The 14,837-nt window shown below is 39.1% G+C and overlaps 1 long non-coding RNA gene across 1 annotated transcript; it reads left to right on the top strand.

The window, feature by feature from the left end:
* Nucleotides 1-6,110: 6,110 nt before the first annotated feature.
* On the top strand, nucleotides 6,111-14,759 carry LOC139133381 (uncharacterized). Its single transcript, XR_011552580.1, has 2 exons — nucleotides 6,111-6,800; nucleotides 13,510-14,759. It is a non-coding gene; the product is annotated as an uncharacterized lncRNA (long non-coding RNA).
* The last annotated feature ends 78 nt before the right edge of the window (nucleotides 14,760-14,837 follow it).

The following is a 14,837-nucleotide window of genomic DNA, read 5'->3' as shown; positions in this document are numbered from 1 at the left end:
GCAAATTTAAAATCCAATCAGCGGGCGGGGAGAAAAAAATCGATATTTACTGTGGGCGGGGAAGAAATGTCTCTGTTTTCAGTTGGAGGGGAGAAAAGTTTTGGACAATATATAATTGGTACCGGAAATACGAAGAGGAGGGGGGAATGCCGTGGTTGATACAGTCAATTCGATAAGAATCGTGGGTTTAAATTGGAAGATATTTCACAGAGGCCGAATCACAGGAAGCTGGCTAAGACAGGTATTTGGACTCTAAAACCTTTATAATTCTTTTCAGATGAACCACTTGTGGGGGTTCATTTTGAAGATCTTTGAGTAAGAAAAACTTTAACCGACTTATTTTTTTGAAAGTGGAAAATTTAATTTTTCTCCATAGAGTTAACCTAGGGAGGGCGGCCATTTTGAATTTCAAATATTGATAAATCTTAGGTAATTTGTCTCTCTAATACCAAAATTTGCACGGTGATCCCTGATTTTTATTCTTAATTTTGAAATTGAATGGTTGAAAGATTCCTTGAGGACAATTTGAGCGAAAGTTTAAGTCTTTTGCTTTCAAGGTGCATACTACCTTAATATCAGCGGTGGAAATATTACACTTGTGGCTCAGATGAAACCTGGAACACACTTCACTTAAGTGAAAATTCGGAAAGGAAATTTTGCAAGAGTTTTTATTTTGTCAGAAACAATTTCAACAACAAAATCGACATCAAAATCGTTGCAATAGCGGGAATTCGTGATAATGATAATGGGTGCAACGTCAGAATCATTTACTATATAACTTCCTATGTGAAAAACATAATTTGGAACAAGCGAAATTCTAATCGGTTTGTTGTTAATGGAACTGAGATCGCTATTTAACATTATGGTAATGAAACTGAACTGCCATCTGTCTTCATTGATAATTACTTCTTACTTTGCTCGTATGACTACAAACAAAGCTGATGGTTTTTTTTTCAATTTCAAGCCCCGTGAGACTTACCTTGAAGGTAAAAATGTTGCCAGATCTTTGAGCTTATTCCTGTAATTAAAGTACTAGCTCTTTGAGCGGTGTTTAAATCGCACTAGCTCAGATGGTCACATGACCACTTGCAACCAATCAGCTTTGTTTTCAACACGACCTCATGACTTGCCGCCTTTTTTCACACTGTTTTGTCATAGCTGAGGCTGCTGGTGTTTTTCACTCCCCCACCCTCTGTAATAATGACGTTTTGAGATACTTTGAGCTCTCTTTTGTACTTGTTCTCTGCCTTTACCTGCTATTCCTGTATTGCTTTTAACAGGGGGCAGTAGATTGTTAGTTTAGTTGTGTAGTAGATTGTTAATAAAGCCTCCTTTGCACAAAACTTGGATATATCTTTGACTGTGTGATTTAAGTACTAGCTCTTTGAGCGGTGTTTTAAGTACTAGCTCTTTAAGCGGTATTTAAATCGCGCCATCTCATATGGTCACATGACCACTTGAAACCAACCAGCTTTGTTCTTAACATCACCACATGGCTTGCCGCCTTTTCGTTCACTCTGTTTTGTCACAGCTTAGCAGCGGGTGTTTTCTGCCCTCCCACCCACCCTCTGTAATAATGACGTTTTGAGATACTTTGAGCTCTCTTTTGTTCTTGTTCTCTGCCTTTACCTGCTATTTCTGTATTGTTTTTAACAGGGGGCAGTAGATTATTAGTTTTGTAGTAGTAGATTGTTAATAAAGCCTCCTTTGCACCAAACTGGGATATATCTGTTACTGGGTGATTTAATTACATTTTTTAACATTTTTCATCTTTCGTACTTTTGTGGTTGCTTTTCAGACCAACACTTTCTACTCCGATCTACTTAAAGTCACTGAGTAATGGAATATAGATGTGGTGCTTCATGTTGATTGTGGACGTATCTGCCATCAAAGTTCTATATTCCCACAGCATAGCTTTATCGGACACATATCATCACACTTTGAACAATACACTGGTACGGTAAACAAAAGCCAACAAGTCTTGCCCACGTCCATGTGAAGTAGAAAACATCGTACATAGCACGTGCCAAATTGACCACTGAGCAACGAAAGATCATGGCTGAGTTAATCAAGCCATGGTAAGGGGACTGGTCAGTTTCTTTGGCCTGGGGGGGGGGGGGGCCGGTGGATTATTTTTTGCCGACGTCAAAAAGTGGCTGACCCCCCCTATTCCAAATTTTGAAAACAGGGTGACCCCCCCTATTCCAAATTTCTAAAACAGGGTGACCCCCCCTCCCCGGGCGCGACAAAGGTAAAACAAAAGATGGACATAAATTATATATATATATATATATATATATATATATATATATATATATATATATATATATATATATATAATTTTACATTTTACATATATTTATATTTTAAATAGTCATTCTATATTTTAGTGAAATTGTTGACATGCCAGTTGTAAGATAGGAATTTCAAAGTGTCAATCTTAAAGTTTAAATACAGTACATTTTGAATGAGCTGTATTTTGAATGAGCTGTGAATGTATTTCACACTTTCTCTGCTTAACCAGATGTCCTGAGCTGTTGTACAGAAATGGATGTCAATCATTAATATCAAAGAGGAAAAAGCAGTGAATCAAAAACTTTAATGGGTGTTAAGACTTGCCAATCATCCAATTAAATCTACTGAGGAGCCATAGAGAGCTTTTTTAGCCAAATCTGATGTGTACAGTGTCTGAGAGGACCTTTTCTTGTGTAACATTGAAACCATAAAAGCACAGCTAATAATGACAAAAACTGCCTTTTTTAACTGTTATTTTGTTCATAAAAAGCATCTTTCTACAGAAAACCTATGAAACAAAGGAAAATAATTGCATCAATGAGAAGGAAAGATATCTTGTCATTTTTCTATCTCTAAAATAAGTCACTGTATCAAATATGTATTGTTAAATAGTTGTCCATGTTGCTTTCTCATACTGAATTCTCACAGAGAGAACAGAAAAGTATCAGGAATTTGTCATCCTTTCATATGAAATGCAGATTTCATAATGGTACACTTTCACTTAGCAAACATCAAGATATCTCTGAAAGTATGGCGCCCGAAGGGCGCGCCAAAAAATATGAAACATCCTGATATCTCTGATATATATGCCTTGTATATTAAAGTCATGCACCTGAAGGGCATGCTAAAAGATGTATGATATATTAAAGTAATGAGCTTGAAGAGCACGCTGAAAAATATTGAACATACAGATATCTCTAATGTATGTATGCTTGATATGTTAAAGTTGGGCGTGCTGAAAAATATGACTGATTATTAAAGTTACGCGCCCGAAGGGCGCGCCGAAAAATACAACTGAATGATGAATTTTGTGGCTGACACTAGCATTTTAGGCAATGATGAGCCTGTGTCAAAATTCAAAAACACACTGACCCCCCTATTGGGCATTTCAAAAACATGGTGACCCCCCCTATCACCAAAGTCAAAAACAGGGTGACCCCCCCTGAATCCACCGCCCCCCCCCCCAGGCCGAAGAAACTGACCAGTCCCTAACAGTTCACTCTAAGCCTCAAATCCAAAATGACTGAAATGATCACCGTAGAAGTTACGATAATAAAACCCAACAAGGCAAAGACAAGGAGTAATTAAGTAGCGTTCACATAGAGTACTGAGGTTCGTGCGCACACAATACTGACAACATCATTACACCATAGTAAATATTTGAGGGCGCTCACATCCTCATCTACACAGACACACACAGTTCATATGTAACTTACTGACTAGAAAACTCGCACAAAGTACAATAATATTATTAAACCCGTTCTTATCACGAGTTCATCCACGTCTGTGCGAGCCTAATAATCGAAAACGGAATAGGAAATGACAGAGCGAAAGTATTTCTAATAAAGTTGGTCAAAATGTTTTACGTGCGCATAGCACACACTCTCCGATATCACTATTGCGGCAATACACTTCGCTTGACCTTTGACACTTTGCTGAGAATGTCAAGGGGTCATGGCATTGCTAGATGCAGCCGCCCGGTAACGCAAACTCTTGCGGCACAAAGGGCAAGCATTTAACTAACGCACATTGAACCACTGTTCAGTTTGTGTAAATTGTATTATTGTGTTCAGCCACTGACATCAATATATACAGGTGATGCGATTCATACTACGCAGCTCTCATGTTTAGATTGACCTTGCCTGTCCTTTCCATGTTCATGAACTGACTGCACCAGGCATAAATATGAGAGAGAGAGAGAGAGAGGAGAGAGAGAGAGAGAGAGAGAGAGAGAGAGAGAGAGAGAGAGAGAGAGGGTACAAGGAAAGAGGAGGGGGGAGAGAATGTTCTACAAACTTGTAAAAAAACAATTGACCAACTTTTTATCGGTATTTCACGCTGTCATTTTACCTCTGTTCTTTGTTATCGAAAAGAATGTCTGTAGTCTTGCTTTAGTACAAAACAAGAATTTGTCTATTCAAAAGGAGCAACCGAAGAGGATAGTGAATATATAAATTTTGGGCGATTGTCGATGAAAATGAAATAAGCAAACGGGACTTTAAATCTAATCGTTGCACTGTATTCATTATAATCCTTTCCAAAGGACCATGAAAGGACATATGACCAAACACAACTGCACTTACGATGACCCTCAAGGAGGGTGAAAAGACACGTCTTCAAAATAGAGGTTACTGGTAAAATAAAGCTGAGGCGTTCGAAAGTAATCAGCCATCATAAATGTACAGTATTTGTTACAAGTGTGCTGTTCGGAGAAACTCTCAGAAATACACTGAATAGTAATAATAGACGTTAAGTTCGCGCTAGTGCACTCATGCGCCATTCTGTACATGGATGATACAGAATAGGAATCTAAATATATGTATTGTTGTTTTCGTATATTGTGTTAGTTTCATGTAGCAGTATAAGACAGATATTTCCAATACTGTTCAGGAATGCGTCCAGCTTTCAAAAAGAGACCCATAAAATGTCCATGGGATCCGACACTAATTTTTTGTGCGGCAGAGTGGTGCAAGAATGATAAGAATGTTCGTCACGAAGCAAAAGAAAAACAACTTTTGACAATAGGGTTATTATTGTCGAATTTGCATACCTAAACCACATTAGTTAATGTGTGAGCGTTTACGGCTGCGTGAAAATGATCGTGAAGAACCGTGTGAGTCAAGAAAGAAGACGAAGACAAATTCCGCACAGAAGCTATCTAGTTTATTATTGAGAATCAACACTTCACATTAATAGCACCACAGTAGTGGATCGTTTGACGGAATATTGAAGGAAAAGAGAGGGGCATGAGGCGTGACGTAGAAAAGAGCAACGAACTGTCTCGCATCCGCAGAACCATTCTCCTTCAACATTCGGGGCAACGGGAAAAACAAATACGATAATTTTGAAATAATACCAAGAAAGAAATAAATAGACTCGTCTTCGTAAAAGATTTCAAATAGCTCATAATATAAATATGAATATTAGTGCACTTGCCTGACTTGCAATACGTGCGGAATGACTCGCATACCTCGGGGTCACGCTTATGTTACCATAAATACATATTATCATTACACCTGCAATTAATACATTAGTGACCGTAGATTCACTCTAATGCCTACCAGAACTTGCCACAAAGATAACTGAGAATACACAGCCGTTCGGAAATTAAGTTTTGGTTGCCAAATTTGTCACTTCGGACCCTTGCCTGTACTTTACCAATTTTAGATCATTAACATAGTGCAACAGATATCAAGCGAGACATGGGTCACTGCAGAACAATTTATATACAGGCGATAAGTGAGATATGGCGAAAATATCAGTTTGACCTCTGACATACAAAGAATCTAACAGAAGTGTATACTGTCCAACCCGGCAGGGCTTAAAGTTCATGACGTCACACTCTATTGCTATCTATCCTGGACGAGACCATGTTCATGGAATGTTCCGAGGTGAGACTAACTTTTATGCAAAGCCTTGGAAGAAGAATGAAAGAAGGAAAAAAAGGAACGAAATTCCCTCCAATCGTAAAAAAAATGTTATCCATTAATCACTGCTCTCGTATTTCTCCTTTCTACCAGACTCTTACAATACTGTTTACTGTTCCGTGATTTAGTATAAGGTCGGACATCCCTAAACGGAAGTCGGTTGGTCCCACCTGGGCAACAGGTATTTCGAATAATGCAGTATTTTGGACAGTTCCCGTTCGGTTCTCACAAGGTTATACAAGGTGGCCATGGTACGGATCCGTTCAGGCATAACAAGACCGGATTAGTGACTTCGTATTCAGACATAATGCTTTTCGGATAGACACTGTGAGCTTCTTCCAAACGACGGGAGGACGTTGTGTGACGTGCACAAAAACGCCGCATCTCCTGCAGTTATGTACTGAACTTTTTTCGGCCTTTGGTGTGCGTCCGGTAAACATATTTGACATACTTCTGTTTGTATCGTTGACAATATCGCTTGCTACTCTTGTTTTGACGTTTGGTCGACATCGAAGACTTGCCCTGATGTGCTCTGTAGATGATGAGCGTCGAAGGTGCAGACATAAGCGGAGATTGTGAACGGAGAAATAATATGCTGCACACGGATTACCTTGAGGCTGGATATTCAGCCTATGACGACGGTGTGACAGAACCGTCAACAGAAGTGGAGGCGTGCCCTGCTGGAGTACCTGAGCTCAACACGAGTTCAATGCCGAGCGGACTTGAATGTCAAGAAGATGTTGCCATCCGTCTGGAGACCGTCTCAAGGACACGGTGACCGAATCCAACTCAACTCAGTCGTGGAAGGAAAAAGAAGCCGAAATGGAAGCCAAGTTGAGCTGGGTCAAAGATCAAATAGTAAGCAACACTTTTGCATTGCGAATTATGTTTTGTCCCCCAAAACAATGCCAGTCTTTCTTCTCTGTCTGTCATCATAGCGATGATAAGTTTATTTTTCTCGGATACAAGGTCCACACGCGCCACAAATTCCGCTTTGCTGATCGGGCATGACAGTAACCATAGTGGTGCTCTTAAAATGACTGTGTGGTATTAATGGACAGTTAAATTTTTTTGTCGGGGCAAATAGCGAACGACCCATTTCGGTGTCTAATCGACCGAAATAATCGCCATAGAGTTCAGTACACTCGTAAACTCAGGCCACGTTACAGAATACATCACATTTTTTCTAACAGTGAACGTTTCGTCGGTGGAAATGGTGATAGAAACAGAAAAAACAACCTCATCTGTTTACCACGGATCGTTCGAAATATTGACTTTATCTTCAAGTTCAAATCTTTGCACTCGTTTCTTGGGAACACAGGCCACAGGGACTCAAGTGTGGTTCTCTGCTGTATACACACAGACAGCGAACGCCTGTGTCTCAAGATTATACACAAGAGTTTATTGGGGGGGGGGGCGGGGGTCGAACAATGTGTCAAGGGAACGTCCATGATGCAATGGCAGTAATACGTCACTATTTGAATCAGGGTTCAAAAGCGATATTGATCGGATGGATCGTCATATAAGTCATAGTAACATAGTGATATGCACGTTAACGTTGTCCAGACCTCCAGTATATAGTTAAATTATCGGCTTTTTAAGGCATTGATGTAAAGGCGAACTTGGCGTAAATACTGACAGAAAAAGTTTTCTAAAGCGCAAATCATGGGAAATGAAAATCAAGGTTTTGATTTTCTAAGCCATTCTTTTGCCGAGTCGTAATCTACAGTTAATGCGTTGTCCACATTTGACCGGATCACCATCAGGAGAGCTAAACCTTATCCACCTGTATCAACGGCACATTTGAGTAAATATGATAATATGCCAGTTAAAATATCGAGTTCAGAGCCCGGGTTCAGAGTCCAGTTTGCAGTTTGTATTATTACAAGGGATCAAACACTAGGGATACCTCACTTCTTCAGAGCAACGGTGGAACCTGATGACTTTTTTGGACATTAACAGCTTCTCTGGAGTCGTTTTGGGCGCTGACCACAGATATGGCTTACGTGCGTGAATTATGCGATAACATCTGCAGATAGAAATATGTCGATCACATGTTCGGGGCGTTTATTGTCACGATGACAACATATCATAAAATGCCATTGTTTCCCTTGTCTGTCATTTCACAAAAATCTATATTTATTTACACGACAGCCCTACCCTAGAAAATATAAAATCTCCATACGCCGAGTGGGAACGTTATGATTCGTAAGTTTGTGTACCGGGTAGAAGAGGTCAGAGGTCAAATTTTATTCGACTCGAAGGTCAGGTGTGACCACTTATAGAGTACATGAAAGTGTGAGACGGCTTTAGTAAGAAAGAGAAGTTGCCATTTCTTTAACATTTTTACATCAAGAAAAAAAGAGAAAGTTGTTGTGCTATGTTTCAATGTCTATTCGCGATGCATCTTCTACTAATTATAAGCTTTTGTCGTAAAGGAAGCAAAAGATTAATCAGTTAATGTTTCTCATATAGTTATTTGGAATCGTGTCTTTTAATTCTTACTCTTTTCAGTCTGTCATACGTGGAACACTTTTATGCATCTTGTTGATCAATCAAATATTATAAGCTTGACGAAAATTCGGTCCAAATTTAGCGACCCTGTCCATTTCTATCACGGGCACCCGTGATATTTCAAGTTCGAAACATGGTTGTATTGCACTGTACAATCCGCAATAAGTGACAGGGTGCGCTTTTTCACTATATTCTTGACTTTCAGAATACTTAGCACCACAGCCGCAAGAATGTTAATGAATGTCGGATTTAAATAGGCGTTAGATTCCCTAAAGTTTTCTTCGAGAGAAAGGAAATTCAATCTAAAATATGTAGTCCTTGTCGATAATCATATTGCAATCTTGCTGTTGCGTAATAGTGATTGAAAACTTTACGATATTTTTTTCTTTCTGAAAACTGTTTATTGAACTTCATTAATTCGAGCTGAAATATTGTATTCATGACAACTTTACCCCAAAGTCTGGTATGGTTGAATGGCAGTGTACAATCGGCACCACAGTTGTCCAAATTGACCCATATTGTAAAACTTTGTCTGCTATGGAGAAAACATAAAAATGTATCTTTTGTACAGACTGTGGAACAAGTTTGTGTCTGTCACTGTATAGTTGTACTCGCTAAATTTCACCATGTTTTTTAGTCATACTCAGTCGCCTGTTTCCTGTTCTTTCATTCTCATGTGAGTCATATCATAATAAAAAATCCCTATTCCCCCTCCTTTGAAGGTTTTAAAACTAGTATGTAGGGTACTGTGATGAGTTATTACATACAGTGTCTGGTCAGTGAGATAAGCTAAGTGTGTTTCTGTTTCACTTTTTTGTAGGCGTTACTTTACTTTAGATATTACAATAGTAACATTTCCGAAACGAATGTAAAATTAAAAGCTTGTTTATGGCTAAAAGAAACGCACAAATGATTAAGCGTCAAAATTCCACGTATGGTCATGATTTAAAATAGCTACACCATCGGACATTTTTTTGTGTAATATGCAATTGTGTACGTCACCGATAAAAATGACACGTTGAAACAGTACCCGGCTGTTAAGCTTTATCTCCACACATACTTGATCCTCCCTAGTTTGCAATAGCAACATATTCATACGCATTAAAACAAATCAGTGGTACTTATTATGGTATACTCTTGACGCAAATGGTTTTAGTGTGGATATGATAATGGTGCCTCAATCAACGCTGTTGATGTTCAAAGGGTTTACGTTGCTTTTTAGTGGAAAAAAAACTCGTATGCGTGGCGTTGTTTCTTTGGTTGAAGTGGTTTCACCATCTGAGGGCGTGCATGAGAACAGCTCCCGCCGTGTGAAATCTGAGAAAAGGCGTCTGTAATATATGTGTCAAGCCATAAATTTCACCGAAGAAATAGGTTTGAATAATGACCTATTTTACCACGACATCGCCACAGTCATCGCCCTTGTGGGTGTGCTCGTTGCCCAAGCCTCCAGTCTGTAGGACAACAACATGGTCGTCTGTGTAATATATGTGTCAAGCCACAAATTTCACTGAAGAAACCAAAGAGGTGTGAATAATGACCCACTTTACCATGACATCGCCACAGTCATCGCCCTTGTGGGTGTGCTCGTTGCCCAAGCCTCCAGTCTGTAGGACAACAACATGGTCGTCTGTGTAATATATGTGTCAAGCCACAAATTTCACCGAAGAAACCAAAGAGGTGTGAATAATGACCCACTTTACCATGACATCGCCATAGTCATCGCCCTTGTGGGTGTGCTTGTTGCCCAAGCCTCTGTAGGACAACAAACATATGGTCGTGCTCGTCGGCGAAAAGATCTATGGCATAACTGAAAGGCTAATCACACTAATTGACTTGACGAAGACAGTACTACCCTTTTAATTTATAGATACTATTTTATAAGCTATTTTACGGTTTTTTTTCAACATCCGTAATTTCTGTGAAAAGTCCGAAGCACCCACCACAACCGTATGCGTAGGCACGTGACAGCTAAGCGAGGGGCTAGTACCGCTCACTCACAGGCAGGTGTATAGGTATGTGTACGTGGTATTCCAGTACACTGCTTTTGCGGTATGAAGTTTTAAATTAATTGTTCGTCAGATCTGGCCTCCAGGTGGACGAGGAATTTGGAATGTCCTTGGCTAGCAAGACACGTCGAAAGGCATCTGATGAAACTGTGTGGTGGAAAAACAGAATTATCGTAAAATATCATAGTGATAATTCTCAGGCGATTTCTACGACACTACACTCTGCTGCTGTTTTGCTGTTTGGAACTCCTGCCGTGATCAAGCTTAAGTTTTACATGGATGGTATTGTGAAACCAGAAAAAACAAAACCCAAACAAACAAACGAAAAACTTCCCCCAGTTTTGAAGGCTCTAAGTTATGCCTGTTTGCTCTATAGTTCAAGTTAACATTGTTCGTCTAATGATAAATGATCATGTCTCCATAGTCTGGAGTGTAAGCATACCCACTCATGATGTTAGTATAAATCTGGATGAAATTTTGTTGTTGTTCTGCTTTCAACTCGTTCGCAGAGCTGCGGATTTATTTCCGCCATGGTATCCACGGAATACCATGTCGGACTGTTAAGGTGTTGGGCTGACACGTCGTGTGGAAACCACAGACGCAATAATCTTACCAGAATACACAACCAAATTTATCACGAGTTACAGACTAATTAGAGCGTTAGAGTTTATACGTCAGCTTTGTAGTCTTTGTAAAACAGCGCGAATATTTCTCCACTCTGAACAATATGAAAACACCTCTGATCTCCGACAATATTCCCCACCATTGTTCAATTGAACAATTTTTGTGTCTTGGCCAATTTCGTTAGAATCTCACACGTCGAGGGTCGTTAGATTCCATAAAAACGGATTCGATGTAAAATCAGCCCAGGTTGCGAAGAAATGAGTGAACAAAGTCGAAAGAAGCGCGATTTCGTGAACAGAAAGCTTGCACTGCTGGTGAACCCTTCTTCTTAAAGCGTCATATCCTTTGTAAATCATTTAAATTACGATGTGATGGCCATTAAGATTCAAAACAGAACAGCAACCATTTTATGTTTTTTCTTGAGAGGAGTTCAAACGTTTCTTTAATCCCTTCTTTTGCTTATTTGCCTTACTTGACATACAAGACAGCAATAACTGACTACCACGGTAACAATTCGGTGTCACAGGCATTCCTACTGGTGTCAATTAATGTAACCGTTCTGGAATAGTTCCAAAGGTGTCAACTGCTGTCTGAAGATCCAATAGTACGATCGATAACGCAGCAACAAATCAAAGCTGCGCTAATTATAGACGGGGGAGTACAATTGCCGACTTTTTATCAACGGATAAATAATTTGATAATAACCGGTAAACCATCTTCCTTTCAAAGTGATGTAGCTCAGGTTCACAAATGATACCTAGTATAGCGGCGGCAGTGCGGCTAATTTGAGAAAGGTGGGATACACTTTCTGATTGAAAGTTTGAAATTACCGTCTACTGAAAGCCTCAAGTTCTAAGTCTTGCACTTTCAACGGTTCGCATCTCCTGAATACGTCAAGTGATTGTCAATTGCTAATTGTTTCTGAAGAGTGTTATCAAACTAACTCGTCCAGACTCTTCTGTAGATAACAAAGAGAGTGGTTATCTGAAAGATAATACATGACTTGTTTTCTGTATGGAGAAAACTATTAAAAATTCACATATGACAAGTGTCTAGAAGATACTGCTTACTGCCCAAATGACCAGAGCTATATGTGTTTGGTGTTCACGTGGGTCACATTAAAAAGCTTACTCGATTCATCCAAGTTAGTAAAGTTAGAGAAACTACCCTGGCTGTTACGTCTTTCACTACATTACCCTCAGATATAATTAAACATCGCTATGAAAGAGCAATGCCACTTGTAGTGATGCGTTACAGGAAAGCAAGCCTAGTATATACGAATGAATTCGGCGCGTTATAAATCTCCCATGCAGCGATATGAGCTATATAAGGAAAACTGAGCTAATTGTTAGTGTGGAATGTAACCCTTAGCTGAGTTCTATAATGGTGACGGGAAATCGGGGATTGCAACGTGTAAACACATCAAATAAAATATCAACACTGTATTATGCATATGGAAGCCGTGGTACAGTAAAATGTTGATAAGTTGCGAGTGTTTTAATTTAACAATGGCAAAAAATGGTCTGGTGTGAGTAAAAAGTAAAAAAAAATATCACCGTTCCATGTCCTATTTGGTCTGGTGTGTCGACCTATCAAACAGTTCTGTGTAAGTTGCAATCGCTGAAAGAAAAAAAAACAAAAACAAAACAAAAACAAAACAAAATCAAAAAAACTCCAACCGAAAAGTAGATTTATACTATAAGTTAGGTTCAGAATTAAGTGAATTTTGCAAATCGTAGAAAAATTGTGTCAATAATTGTTGATTTTTGAAACATAAATGCTTGCAATTGCTGAAAATCAATCCATGCACACCTGAATGAATGAACCTAGATACAATACCAATACTACCGTTCAAATCAGGCATTGAAGGTATTGTTGACTGAACTGAGACATGCATGTCAGGGGTCAGCTCATCGAAGTACGATCCCGATTAATGCACATTACATCAACACCAGTGACAACGAAACACATTGCTCTCAAGCGCTGCTTGGGTATTCATTCATTTCACTCGAACTTTGTTGTCGGAATGTATGCTCTGTGTAACGTGGGTCGATGACAATATTGCGTTATCATTGTTAGACTAGTCCGCTTGCAGATTTACGCAAGCGTAGCTTGGCAACGATTTATCTTATTCAAGTACTTAACCCTTTGAGGGCTGTAATTTTTCCCACCAAAATTTCAGCACAACATTTTACCAATTTTTAAGAATTTTTCTGTAATTTTTTGATAATTTTGGATCATATGGTTATCACATTTCATTGGCTACAGTTTTTCACCAAAATTTTGGCAAAAATCTGAAAAAAATTGACTGGAGCACATTTTATAAAGGTGACAAAAATTGACTTTGGCGCTCAGAGGGTTAATTAAACCGTAAATCGTAGATTTTTCATCGCACGCTATGTTTTCTTTTCTCATTTCAGAAAATGCTTAAACAGCAAGACAAGTCACTCATGCGTCAATTCCTCGACCTGCGTTCTGTCATCAATCGCTTGAAACTCAAAAGGTTCGGCTCCGTCTCGAACGTTTCCGTCGCCGATTCGGGTTTTTATGATCTGGATTCAGACCGTGACGATCTGTCCCAAAGCCTGGAGAGCGTGCCTTCTCAATCTTGCCGGCCGAGCCTGAAGGAAGACGATGATCTGCCCGTGTTCAGAACGCGCACAGTCTCTCTGTCAGAATCTACCAAGGGGAAGTTCAGCGACGCGCCGAGAATTGTTATGCAGACTAAAGAGGTGTTTTTCTGACTTCACCACGCGTGAATTAGGAGGAAATCTCGCCACATACAAGCATGTACCGCTACTAAATGGTATTGCCATCAAAGCGTCAGTATTCCAAATATTTACAGATATTGCTGTGAACACTTTTCCCGTTAATCAGCGGTGAAAACTTCCATCTGATACGTATACAATGGATGGTTGGGTCAGACACCTTGTTGAACTATCATTAGAAAGAACTGTAATCTTCAGATGAAACACAGAAAGCACGTGTACACAGACACAAAACGAAATTGAATAGACACTGCCACTATCAATATACTTGGAAATTTGTCCTTGACATCGTACTTCTGTTCAAGAAAGTACTCAATAATTTTCATGACTTGACCTGGATGCATTCCGGGTCAATTACTGAGATTAAATTTAGTGTACGTACTTTATATTTATTATTATTTTCCTTAAAGACTAGTCAAAATTTTGATCAGGTTGTTCTCTACTAGTAGTGATTCGGCGATGTTTTCACCGAGCTTTTCGAATGCATACAGGTTTCGAAAGAAAAACAAAAGTACTCTACCGGATACTTTCTAGAGGGCGCAAAATTATGTGACGTATTTCAGTTATCCCTCTTGCAGCTGACTGGGGGTCTCCATGAACTGGAGGGATTCCACGAGTTTTATTTTTCGTCGATTACATTGTTACCCATCCTACATGCAAATATTTAGAGTCAAAAGAGAAAGGTTAATATTTATACGTAGAAACTGTAAGCGTGTTATATAGACCCTATGGTGCTAATAAGTGAACTATGGCAATAGATGTTGTACTATGAATATTTTACCATTATAGGAAATTTTAATGGAATTATTAAGTGGCAGAAAATGTAATATTTTACGAGGACTTTTCAGTATGCAGCTACTTTCACTGTGATTTGACGGCATTGAAGGAAATGTTTGAAGACAGATAGTTTTGCTTAACTTTAACATTAGTAGCTCATAATTTTACACATTGTCATCTTTGTTGCATTGGTAAACTTCTCT

The sequence above is a fragment of the Ptychodera flava genome, chromosome 5 (assembly GCF_041260155.1).
Source record: "Ptychodera flava strain L36383 chromosome 5, AS_Pfla_20210202, whole genome shotgun sequence".
Lineage (NCBI taxonomy): Eukaryota > Metazoa > Hemichordata > Enteropneusta > Ptychoderidae > Ptychodera > Ptychodera flava.
This window is presented reverse-complemented; position numbering and strand designations above follow the sequence as displayed.